This window comes from Camelus dromedarius, chromosome 16, assembly GCF_036321535.1.
Source record: "Camelus dromedarius isolate mCamDro1 chromosome 16, mCamDro1.pat, whole genome shotgun sequence".
In the NCBI taxonomy this organism is placed as follows: domain Eukaryota; kingdom Metazoa; phylum Chordata; class Mammalia; order Artiodactyla; family Camelidae; genus Camelus; species Camelus dromedarius.
The window spans coordinates 29,448,272-29,460,352 of record NC_087451.1 but is presented as its reverse complement, the minus strand read 5'-3'; the positions used below and the strand labels follow the sequence as shown (position 1 = coordinate 29,460,352).

The 12,081-nt window shown below is 56.7% G+C and overlaps 1 protein-coding gene across 7 annotated transcripts in view; it reads right to left on the bottom strand.

The window, feature by feature from the left end:
- RBFOX3 (RNA binding fox-1 homolog 3) overlaps positions 1 to 12,081 on the bottom strand; it is a 393,881-nt gene that overhangs the window by 176,449 nt on the left and 205,351 nt on the right. The window lies entirely within an intron of this gene.

Here is a 12,081-nt window from a genome sequence, read left to right as displayed (position 1 = left end):
AAAACCACTTTCAATCTCTGAATATCTGGAGTGCCTCAGACACACGCTCTCCCGCGCTCTTGATTAAAAATATCACAGGACAGAGTGTCATGGGAACGGCATCCTTTGAACGCTGCAACGAGAAACATTAGGGGGGTTATAACGAGGCGTCCCAGCTCACCGCCTCATGGCAGCGGACACTCCCTGCTCTGCCCCTCCCCTGCGGTGAGCCCCAGGACACCAGAATGGTCCCTGGGGCCCGAGGGGATGGGGCCAGCATGCCAGGGGGTCCAGCTGGCAATGGCCAGATGGGTAGTGGGATGGCCTGTGTCACTTGTTCCTAACATGGGCCCAAACTCTTCACTCAATCACAGAGCCAGGCTGGGGCTACAGCTTCACCCCCCTCACCAGTCGGGGTCACCGGACTAGATTCCAGGGGTGCGGGGCTGACCCTGCAGTTTATCTAAACACTTAACCTCTCTCACCATCACCAGAACCAGCTGTGGGAGTCAACACCTTGAACAAATGTCTTTTGTATCTGTCTGTCTGTCTGTCTGTCTATAGCCACACGATTTATCTCCACGTAGCCGTAGCTACGTACGCACACGTACACATACATAGGGAGACAGACACAGAGATGGTGTGTAAGTGGACAGATCACACTGATTCTGTTTGTCTGGAGAACCCCATCTGATTCAAGGCCTCCAGGGTCTCTCCAGCTTGCACGCTAAGAGACTGACCCTGTCCGTGAACAAACCCAGAAATGCCACCACCCCAGCCCCAGGCTCTGCCCAACACGCAGCTCCTCCTCCCAGGGAAGGAGCTGTGCGCCTGCAATGGCGTCGAAGCAGGTGGGAGAAAGAAGCAGTGAGGGGCTGGCCATCTGCTTGGCAACAAGCCAGGAGCCACCGGGCCCTCTGGAGTCTCTGAAGTGACGCCCAGCTCCCTTCGGCTGGGGCCTCACCATCTAACCAGGCTCCCCGCATTTGCAGGACAGTCCTCTCCACCCCTCCCCTGTGCGCCTGCCCACTGCCCCTCTCCTCCCGTGCCTGACGATGGCTTCTCAATTCTGATGATGCACCAATAACTGCAAAGCCAAACGCCGCAGTTAGCAGCGCCGCTGTACTGTAGCTAATCGTTTGTGGAATCGATTCGCAGAGTTGCGTGTGTGCAGCGAGGTGGGGCCGCGCCCCCGAGGCTGCTGCAGCCCCAGGAGTTAGTTCCAAGAGACAAAGAAGGGGGACAGGAAAGGAAGGGAAGAAGGCGACGAGGAGAAGAGCAGATTTTCAAAACGAAGGGAACTGGAGATTCCCGACTGTGACACAGAGAACAAGGGGGCGCAAGCTGCATCCCGACTCAGGGAGGGGCGGGGACATGGAGGGTGACGGGACCCTTCCTGTGTCCCCGTCCCCACAGCCCACAAGGCTCAGACCTGCAAACCCTCCAGCTCCTCCAGGCCTATGAACACCCCGGGGCCTCTGGGGCTCAAGTACTTAAGATTTCATTGGTTTAATAAATTGTGCTGCCTGAACACAGACGAGGATGGGGTCCGGTGGGGGGTGCTCTGCCGCGGCTCCAGCTCCCCCACCCCCGGGCCGGGGGAGCGGGCAGAGGGAAGGACAGGGGCTCAGGCAGGGCGGTGCCTCTGATCATAAAGACTCTGGGGAATGTCTTCTGCTGTAACACATTAACCCTTTCAGAGACCCTAGAGGGAAACTGAGGCACGGAACCTTGAAGAGCCCCCCCAGCCCCCGAAGGGTATACAGGGTGCACACTGGCACATCTCAGCCCGGGCCCAGGGAACCTGGCTGGAGAACCTGGCTTGTGACCGCCACGCCGGTCTCACTGTTGCCACGGCCACCACTGGGTGACTCCGTTTCCCCCTCGGTGAGGCTGAGACAGGAGGGAAGGGGCGGGGCACAGCCGTTAAGAGAATGACACAGGGATCAGCGCCAGGATGGCGGCAGGCTCAACTCCCAGCAGACCTTGTAGCCCCTGATGGCAGGAGCTTCGACCTCCATCATTTCTGTTTTTTCCCTAAAAACAGTGCAATGTGACTAAATGTTAACCATTGTTAACTGCAGGTGGAGAAACATAGATATTTATTATCATTTGCCTTAATTATAGAAGTTCTCCAAAAAGTTTTTTGAGACAAGCATGGTTAGATTGTAAGCCCCTTGAGGGAGTGAGAGACCCCGATGGCACGTGTGTGATCACTCAGCAGCAGGCGAGGTGTTTTCGAGCCTCAGTGACTCAGTAGAACCCCATTGGCCAGTGGCCAGGATGGCTTTATAGATGAATGACGGTGTATATGGTGTTAACTCTGGAAGGAAGAGTCAGGTCTGCCCTTTCCAAGCTCCCTCCATTTAAAGGACAACAAACTAGTCTAGAATTGTTGCTTCACCTGCCCGCTGAGGTTTTCTTTAGACACAACCAGCCTGAGCAAACAGGAAGCAGAAACAGCTGCATTCCAAACAAGGTCCTGGCCGTGGGGACGGAAGCACATCCTCGAACATTCTGGAGTCCAGAGCATCTGTGTTTCCAAGAACTCAGGGGCTCTCATGCTCCTCTGCCTGAAGACCGCAAGGGGCGGGCGCAGGGCCCTGGGGAGCAGAGCCTCCCACGCCGAGAAGGGCGCCGTGAGGCCCCGGCAGCCCGGAGGCTTCCCCTGCTCCCCACAAGCAAACACCTTCAAGCCGACGAGGAACCAGAACTACCCCAGAGGGGACTTCAGGGCGGCTGCTCTGCTCTGAGGCCGACTCCTAGGAGCTTTCTGGCAGGTCTGCCAGAGAGAGGTGGAGACAGGGTGCCCCACAGCCAGAAACCCATTCAAGATGATGTCCCCCAAGAGCTGCCATCTGTCGTCCACCGGGCTGCACACGCACGCTTGCCCATGTCCTCCAGGGCCGGTGCGTCTCCTCGGCCGTGCCACGCGGGCAGATGTGCCCCGGCTCTGGCTGATCTTATACGGCTCCACTCTTCAGTATTACAAGCTAATCAAAGCTGCATGATCAAATTCCAGGTCATTACTCAAGGAAAAGGACCCCTCCGTGGTCGCCAGCCACAGTTTCAAACCAATTAAAATAAGCCTGGCATTTCTGCGGGCCGCTGCCGTGCCCACCAGCCCTGAGGTCTCAGAGGGCCCACGCTTGCAATGAGCAGGATGCACGAAATGTTAATGGAGACGCTGAAATGCCACGCCGGGGGGATTCTCGTAAATAAGGCCATGCGAAGAGGCAGGGGGAGAGTCTCCTGAGCTAACCCTGGAGGGAACTTCAATAAAAACGGGATTGGATTCGAAACAATTCACTCTGCAAGGGATGGGTCTGCAGGCAGGGCTGGAGGGGGCCTCGGGGGAGGAAAGCGATTTTATTTCCTGTTAGTTCCCCTTTGCAGGTGTACAAGCTCCCTGCTGCTGGCACCAGAATCTGCCAGGGCGGCAGTGCCCACTGAGCAGGCGGGAGGACCGGGCTGTAATTTGCTGGGGGCGGTTTAGCGAACAGGAGGGTGGGGGGCTGGAACAGAGCTGCGGAGGCGGTGGGGGGTCTTGGGGCTGAGGAGGCAGCAGGATGTCAAGGAGGACTCGGCAGTGTCGGGGCTCACAGCCGTCTGGCAGCCGCTCTGAGCTCTGCTGGGTCCTGCTTCAGGAAGGTCAAATGTCATCCGTGAAACAAATGGGTAAGGTTCCAGAGAACACAGCTCAGCACCCAGATCAGCAAGTAGGTGGGGCCTGGCCAGCGGCCCAAGCTGGGCTGTGTAGCTTGGTGTCAGCGCGGGGTCAGCCCGAGGGGGTGCCACCCCACTGGGCGGGGCTGGGGCTGCTGCCTTTGCTCCCCGCCAGGACTGTCTGGGGCTCACAGTTCTGCCCAGTGCAACTGAAGGACCCCCAGAAATGAGAAAAGGAGAAGTCACCAGGCCAAGCAAGAGACTCAAGGAGTCTGGGCTGGGTGAGCTGGCCCAGCAGCCTGGGCCCTTCCCCGCGCAGCGCCTCCCCCCAAGGCCGCCATGCTTCCCCCATCTGCTTCTGTCAATCAAACTCTACAAACAAAACAACAAACCTTGTTCCAGTGAGGGTTGCCAGATTTCTCAAATTGAATTAGTGGATGATTAGTTAAAATTGAGATTTCAGATAAACAACGAATAATGTTTTGCATTTTGTTTTTTAGTATAAGGATGTATCACACAATATCTGGGACATACTTATACTAGCAAGTATTCATTGTTTACCTGAAATTAGAATTTAACCAGGTGCCCTCTATTTTTACCTGGCAACCCCAGCTTCCAGCTGTCTGACTGCCCAGCCTAAACACACACACACACACACACACACACACACACACACACACACACACACTCACATGCACAAACACACATCCTTCAAAGAAAGAGAGAAAGAAAAAGAAAGGGGGGGGAGGGAGGGAGGAAGGAAGGAAGGAAGGAAGGAAGGAACAAGCTAACACTTCACAAGGACCAGCCGCCTGCCTGGTTCTTCCCCCCTGCTCTCTCCTGGAGCCTCCTCCCATCACCCCCACAGCCCCATCATTCAGACACAGAAGCTGGGGCTCTGGGACTGTCACTTGCCCAAGGCCGCACGGTCAGCACGCAGCCTGGCTGAAACTGCAGACCCAGGTCATTCGCATTCCAAAGTCTGCACTCTTTCCACCAAACCAGACCCAATGCATCAAATTTTAGATGTTTATTTCCAAACAAAACGTCCATAAGGAAGTTGCTATTGATTCTGCAGTCAAGCCAATGGACAGCGTCTGAAGCCTTGGCTCAGACCCACACCAAGCTCTGAACAAAGATGCTGTGACAGTCGAGGGAGGCCCGTGGTCAGGGTGCTCACCCACACCTCCAGCCCGGGTGAGCACCCTGACCACGGGCCTCCCTCGACTGTCACCCGGGCTGGAGGTGTGGGTGAGCACAACTGGCTTCCATCCCGAGGGTGGTGGCTTGGGTCCACTGGAGTGCTCTGGTGGCACTCAAGTCCCAAGGACGTACAGAAAGGGACATTGGTGCATGTGGCAGGGCATTCCAGAATAGAGGATTTCTGCCCTGGACACCAGGGAGTGGACAAAACGTGGGCCCTCCTGGGTTGAAAAGGTAGACCTGAGACTGTCTGCAAATGGGCAAGGTGTCCCTGAACCCTCGACTTCCCCTTATCAACTGGTTGTTTCCCAGGCCACTGGTAGCTGGTTTAGAACCTTGCTATGTGGTTAGAACCACAATCTTCAAAACCAACCAACAAACAAAAGAATCTCAGTCTCTGATGGGGCTGAGGTGAGTCACAGGGTGGCATGACCCACCGGGACCATCCTCCAGGCAGGGGAAGAGGTTGGATCTGGTTGACGACCAGCAAGACAGCGCACGGCACGCTGACTCCCGTGTCTTAATCAGCTGGTTTCATGATGATTCTTCTGGGAATGGAAGTTAAGCTTTATCATGCTTTACCACTTTGTCGCACCTAGAAATGTCTTTTCATCCTCGCCTCTTAGAAAAACAATCGTCTCATGGGTTGGAAACACCTCCAGCACAACAGGGTTGGTCAGACCCTCCTGTGAACTGCTGGCCTGCTGCTGGCAAAGTTCAGGAGTAGAAGGAAGCGCCTGCCCGAGAGCTGTCCGCCGGCCCCGGCGAGGACGAAGCCCCGACGTGAGTGAAACACAAGCGCTCGGGGCCCGAAGATCTGGATGGTCCGGGTGTTACCTGCTCACCCAGGGGCCAAGGAGAAACCCAGCATGGGGCTGAGGAGGCCACAGGGAAGAAAAGGAGGCCATCGTGGACTGTCCAAAGCTCCAACCCAGAGGACAACACCAACCACGTGTTAAAATCCAGAAAACAAAACCGCACGGGCAGACGAGCCAGGGAGCTCGGCTCCATGAGTACGGCCGGCGCCCCCTGCTTTTGTTCCCACACTCAGCCCCTCCACACCGACCACCTTCCTCTCTCAGTAGCACAGCCAAGAGGCCGTCAGAGGACTAACATCGGGACGTTTGCTCTATTTGCCTGGTGGGGATTTGTTGGAACATTCTGTGCCAAGAGTTGAATTTTGAGATTTCCCATGTAAGGAGGGAAGGCTCTGGTGGGTGGGGGAGGAAGTTGCTGCTGGATTGTTGGCTCCTGCGGAGACAGCCCCCCGTGAGGAGCTAGTTTAATTACAGGCAGGTTGTTGTTTTGCTTTTTTTTTTTTTAATGTGACCTACTTCCCAGATGGTTTCCCTGCTTCTTTTCTGCCACAAAAGTGACAGACTGGAGCAAGGAAGGAGGAGCCTGTGACCCCTGTGTCACCCCAAAAAAGGAGGGAACCCGGGAGACGGTGAGCCTCAGCTGCAGGGGAGAGCTGAGGCAGCTAAGAGGCTGGGGGTGGGGGGCAGAAGGAGGAGCAGCAGACGCTCTTCCTGGCCCTTCGCAGGACACACAGCGACCTCCCCGTACAAACCCCCTGGCAGGCCCTGGCGGCGAATCCCCGGGGAGTCTCTGCCGGGTTTCTGGGTTCAGATCAGCTCGCCAGAGGGCCCTGAGTAAATTAACGCCGAGGGCAGCCTGCGCTGGCTGGTGTGTTCTGTGGGGCTGGACCATTTGTGTGGCCTGTGGCTCCCGAGATGTGGGCAGCTTCCCAGAAAGCTGTGGTGGCCTTGCTGCCTGACCACTGCAGATGTGGCCTCTGGGGGGGGGGGGGTGGCTGGGATTTAGTCCCCTGCAGGTGCCTCTTGGTGCCAACGCTGACTCCAAGCCACAGCAAGGAGGTGCTGCTGGCAGCCCAGTCTGTCACCAGGACCAGTGGCAGAAGCAGGGTCCCATGGACCCCAGATCTTCCTGCTTGAAGAATAGACTTGACAATGCTTGGTCCTTCTCCTGCCTTCAAGTACTGTCCTCGTCATGAGAACTGGTACAATTTAAAAAAAATCATTTTTTAATATGTTTAACTTTAAAAAAAATTTTTTTTTTTTACAATTAAAAAACTCAAACTTTTTTTTTACTTTGGCAGGGAGAGAATGACATTTATTTATTTATATATTTAAAGTATTATTTTTTAAATGAAGGTGCTGGGGATTGAACACAGGACCTCACGCACGCTAAGCACGTGCTCTACCAAGGAGCTACAGCCTCCCCTGTGAATTGGTATGATTTTTAAATGCTTCCCTGCAAGGAGCCCTGCCTCCCTTGGCAAACCAATCCCACTGCCAGAAAAAGTCCTTCCTCTAATCCATCCCGAACCCTGCAGGACGCACCTGAGCTCACGCCCCACGTCCCGCCCTCAGGGTTGGACAGCAGCGGCTTGCTGCCCTCCACTGAGCTGTCAGTAGAGCCTTCGACGTAAAAATACCGCACCTCACAGCTGTGAGCTCTGCCTGCCTGTTCTGTGAGCATCTGTCTTCCCCCTGAAAATCCTGGGGCAGAACTGTTACTGTCTGCAGCAGAACGGCTGAGGGGCCGCCCCACTTCTCCGTGTCACAGCCTGGCTCTCACCATCACTGATAGGTAAGCGGAAAATGGATTCTTCCTGCCCCCGAGGCGCCACCTTCTTGGCAAAGCAGCGTCGGGTCCTCGGGGTAAGGGGTGGCACAGCTGGGGGGGGGCCCCCACGGACGCACTCGGGTCCCCAGACAGGAGGCCCCACGGCCCGGCAGCGCCCGCTGCCAGTGTCCACCACTCCCCGATTTGATTCATGGCCTTCGTTTTTCAGATTTAAATGGGCTGAAAAACACAGATGGGCTTCAGATTTATTGTGTTCAAATGAGGTGCTGGGGCCCATGGCACAGATGGACACCTTCTAAAGGCATGTCCCCATCTACAAAGGCCCAGGGACCACCTTCTGTCCTCCCTGTGTGAAACGCGAACGCTGGATGTCAGTGTAAGGACACAGACAAAAAGCCAGGACACTCCTGCCACTGCAGTGGGTCTTAGGGAGGCCACGGCCACTGAGCCAAAGCTCGGACCCCGCCCCGACACCCCCACTCAGCCGAGCCACGACACGAGGCACTTCAAGGCCTAATGCAGAAACTTCCACGTCTAATTTTCCCGTGAAGAGCAGGTGGCAGCATTTGCACCAGAGTGTGCTGTGTGTGGGCTCGCGGAGAAGTCAGAGGGGGTAGAGGCGGGAAGAACAGTGTTCCTGAGTGTTTATCAGGCGCAGAAAACCCACAAGGCGAAGACTAGCAGATGCCAGAGACTTCAGGAATCTACCTTCTAATTCAGGGGCTGAAACTCACCTTCATGACTTGTTCTCAACTTTGCAAACATGTCTGTGATTATTAAAAACTGCAGAAGGTGACGCAGAAGAATGTTGGTGTAAGGAAAGAAGAGGTGGGTGCAGGTAGAGAGATAGGAGGGGGATACGCTGGCGGGGGGGGGATCCCAGCTGGGCTTCAGAAGGAGCGATACACACAGGGGGCAGGAGAAGAGAGGGCCCCCCAACCAAGAACGGGCGAGGAAGAGGGAGAGCAGTTCTGCAGAGCTGCCGGCCGTGGAGCTGAGGCAGGGAGGTTACAGTCTCACCGAGACTGTTAACGCTGAAGGGCTGGGGGAACGTGCCAAGCCATTAAATGAGATGGCAGAGGCAGCGTGCCCAGGCACAGTTCCCAGCACAGAGCCTGGCACCCAGCAAGCTCTTAATAAAAGTTAGTTCACGTTCCCACGTGGAGCGTAACCGACTGGGGGTGGCGGATGGCAGCGCTGAGGACCTGGCTCCTAAGTGAAATTTGTTTTCCTGGGAATGATGAAACACATGTCACACAGCGTCCAAAGGCAACGGCAGGTGAGCGTGATGCCCAGGGGTTGGGATGAAAAGGAGACGTGCCCCGGTGTCCAGCCACTGAGACGGGCGTCCTAAGTAGGGTCCAGCGGTCTGCAAACCCCTGACTGCACCCGTGCACACACATGCATGCTCCGGACACAGAACACCCAGGGCTGCCTTTGAGTCCTCGGAGGGGGTCTGGGATGCTTTGTGAGTTAACCGTCTGCGTTGTGTTTCCAAAGTCCTTTGCCTAGAAGCCCTCTTCCCAGCTCTAGCGCCGACTGTATACACAGCCCAATTGCAAAGCTTTCAGGGATCATATGGGATTGGCTGCCACTGGGTGTGAATGGCTGGCCCCACACTCAAACTTGTCACAGTCAATAGTTTGAAAGTAAGAAACATGGTGGGGAGGGGAGGAAGTGATTGCTGGGAACCAGGCAAGCCTGGGTTCCATCTCCTGCCCTGCCTTCCCTGGATGTGGACCTTGGGCGAAGCTCTCAGGCTCCCTCAGTCTCAGTGCTGTAGGTGCCCCGTGGGGATTATCATCATTCTGATCCCATTGTCACTGGGGCTGGCAAGAATGTGTGTGACAGACACACAGCACCAGTGTGTGACAGTGGAAGGTCTGCTGTTGTGCTCCGGGATCTTAAGATCTTGGTAAGAGAACTGCTGGACCGGGACTTCTCCAGAGTCTCCTTGGGCCGGGGCGGGGGGGGGGGGGGTCGATCCCAGGAGCCAGCATGTCTCTTAGCACTTGTGTTAAGTCGTTGCTGCCGCACAGATGAGGGACGGCTCTTCCGCCATCATCACAGACCCCAGGGCAGGTTTCCCCACGATGCAGACACGAGGGCTGGTTGCTAGGCATCAACTGCATCTCAAGTTGAGGTTTTAAGTCCCTTTCCTGGTCCAGCACGTGGGGTGATGGTGAAAGCAGTGCGTTTTGCAGCCAAGAGAAGGGCCTGTCATGGCAGCTGCGAGGCCACCAACGGACACTGGCATGCTGTGGCTGCACCTGCCCGCCCACCTGGCCCCTTTCTCTGAGCCCCCCTGTCCTGAGGAGTTCACACCGCGTCGCCTTCCGGTGCTTGACGCTGGCAGAGGAGTCAGTGCCCCTACTCAGCGCTCTTCCACCCCGGCCAGAGAGGACCGCTCGCTGAGAGCTGGCGAGAGAGGCGCGTTCTGCCCGTGGCCGGTGGTGCGTGGAGCGATGCCCCAACGTGAGCCCAAGCCAGGCTTCATTAGTGCACAGATGCAAACGGCGAAGGGAGGCCAACCGTTAGGACAGGCAGTTTACTGGCGAGCTGGTGAGGCAGGACGAGGCGCAGGATCTTGCATGTCGAGGCTATTTGCAAATCTTCAGGTGCCCATTTTTAGGAGGAGCTGAATCACTCAAGTGCCTCAGTGGGAGGTGGGGGGAGAGGAAGCCCACTTCGGGCTGAGCCCCTCACGGGGCGGGGAGGGACGCTGCTTGTTCCGATCACACAGCCGTGCCACTCAAGCCATGGCATCCAACAAGCATGCAGGGCAGGCCTGGGGACTGATGGGTGAGGGGAGCGCTCCCACCACCCTCCCTGGGCCTCTGTGCAGGGGGCTCGGAGAAGCTGGCTTTGGGGGCTCGGGTGCCTGTCACACCCAGGAGGGAGCACAGAGAAGCACTTCCTCTGCGTCCAGAGCAATCCGCCACGGGCTGGCGGCCCTGGGCAGGCTGACGCCGGGTGAAGGAGCAGAGTGATGCTGCCTTGGCTTCCAGGGAACACATTGTGCTCTGGGGGGGGTCTGGGGGCCCAAGGAAGCCTCCGAGGGGAGCTCCATTCCCAAGGGCTGGTGAGGAGGCGCCAGGAGCCAGCACCAGGCCCTCCCTTTGGCAACTTCCCCTTCTTGGGAGAAATGTGTGTGGCTTGACCCCCTGCCTCCTGGTGGGCAGGCAGCTGACGCTGGCAAGAGTTTCTGTGGATGAACCTGCTGGTGTCTGGCCTGTGCCCCCAGCGCTGAGCTCTGAAAGCCTCTCCTCACCTGGGGTTCAGAGGATCTGGCTCCTGGGAGGAGGGAGTGGGTTGGGGGCATGGAGGGGGAGAGCAGCCAGCCCTCCTGCTGCTGTGCAGCCATGAGGCACCACCTGGAAGAGCGAGGCTGGCACCTGTGGGAGGCAGACGCTCATCCATCACCCTCGCAGCCCAGCCCCGGCTCCTCTGCCTCTGGGCAGGGAGAGGAGAGTGGGGAGGGCCGGGCTGCTATGAAATGCTGCCCACAGCCAAGGCAAGGTCACGGTCCCAGGGACTGTCCTCTGTCTGTCTGCAGAGAGGACAAACCCCATAGTGAAGGCTCCCAGGCATCAGAGGAGGAAGGTCTGTAGGAAACACAGCCAATGTGTTTAGCACAACAGGCACAACCACTCTTTGTAACCCCTGCCTCAGGCAACGGCAAAGGGACCCCTGCCCGTTCCTCTGTGCCAGCCCAGCACCGGGCAGGAGCCATCAGAAGACCCTGAATAAGAACAGGCCACAGGCGAGCTGCTCTCACCTGAGCCCCCCCTGGGGAGACAGCGTGATGGGCTCATCACTGGGAATTCCACAGGTGGGGCTGGGCAGCCTGTGGGGCTGTGCCTTACTAGGCCCACACGCGGCAGGAATTTTGAGGACACCTTGGCCATATCATCAAAAGACACAGCTTAAACTTGAAAGGACTTATCAATGAGCCCGGTAAGACTTCCGGGAAATTTCACGTTTCCCCGAATGTCAACTACCCAGCCATTTACACTTCCCCCAACCAAACGGCCCCTGGACCTCAGTTCTCGACTCGTCCTTGGGATGGGGCTGGAGAGGGAGCCCCTTAGGTCACTCGAGACCGACCCCTTCCCAGGATGTTACCACCTGCTGTCCCTCTGAAACGAAATGAAATAAAATAAAAAATATATGAAAAGAACAGCTGCAGCAGCGCCTTCTTCGCCTCCCTGCTCTGAGCTCCAACCTCTCAGATATTTATTGTCCGTTCGCTCCTAAATCATTCCTGGCGGCTGGACTGCTCACACTCCATCACGGGGAGAGGCTGTGCGGAGCCGCAGTTCCGTTTAGCTTGCAGAAAACGGAGCCTCCTAGGAAAAACCCGCCCGGGAGCTGTCCGGTGCTGAACTCCGGCGTGATGGACGATTATGGACCATCTGCACTTTCAGAGGGGGATAGATTTATGAGCAGGAGAGAAAGCTAGAAGAGTGTCCATTACTATAACTCACTGCCCTCTTCAGAGATATTCTAATCAGGCATCCTTTCCTCCTGCGGAAAAGCCCAGGTTAAGAACTGGCAAGAGGCGAGACCAATTACATTTTTCTGGGGTGGTTTCTTCCCAGAGCAAGGATGTCAAAGGTGCTG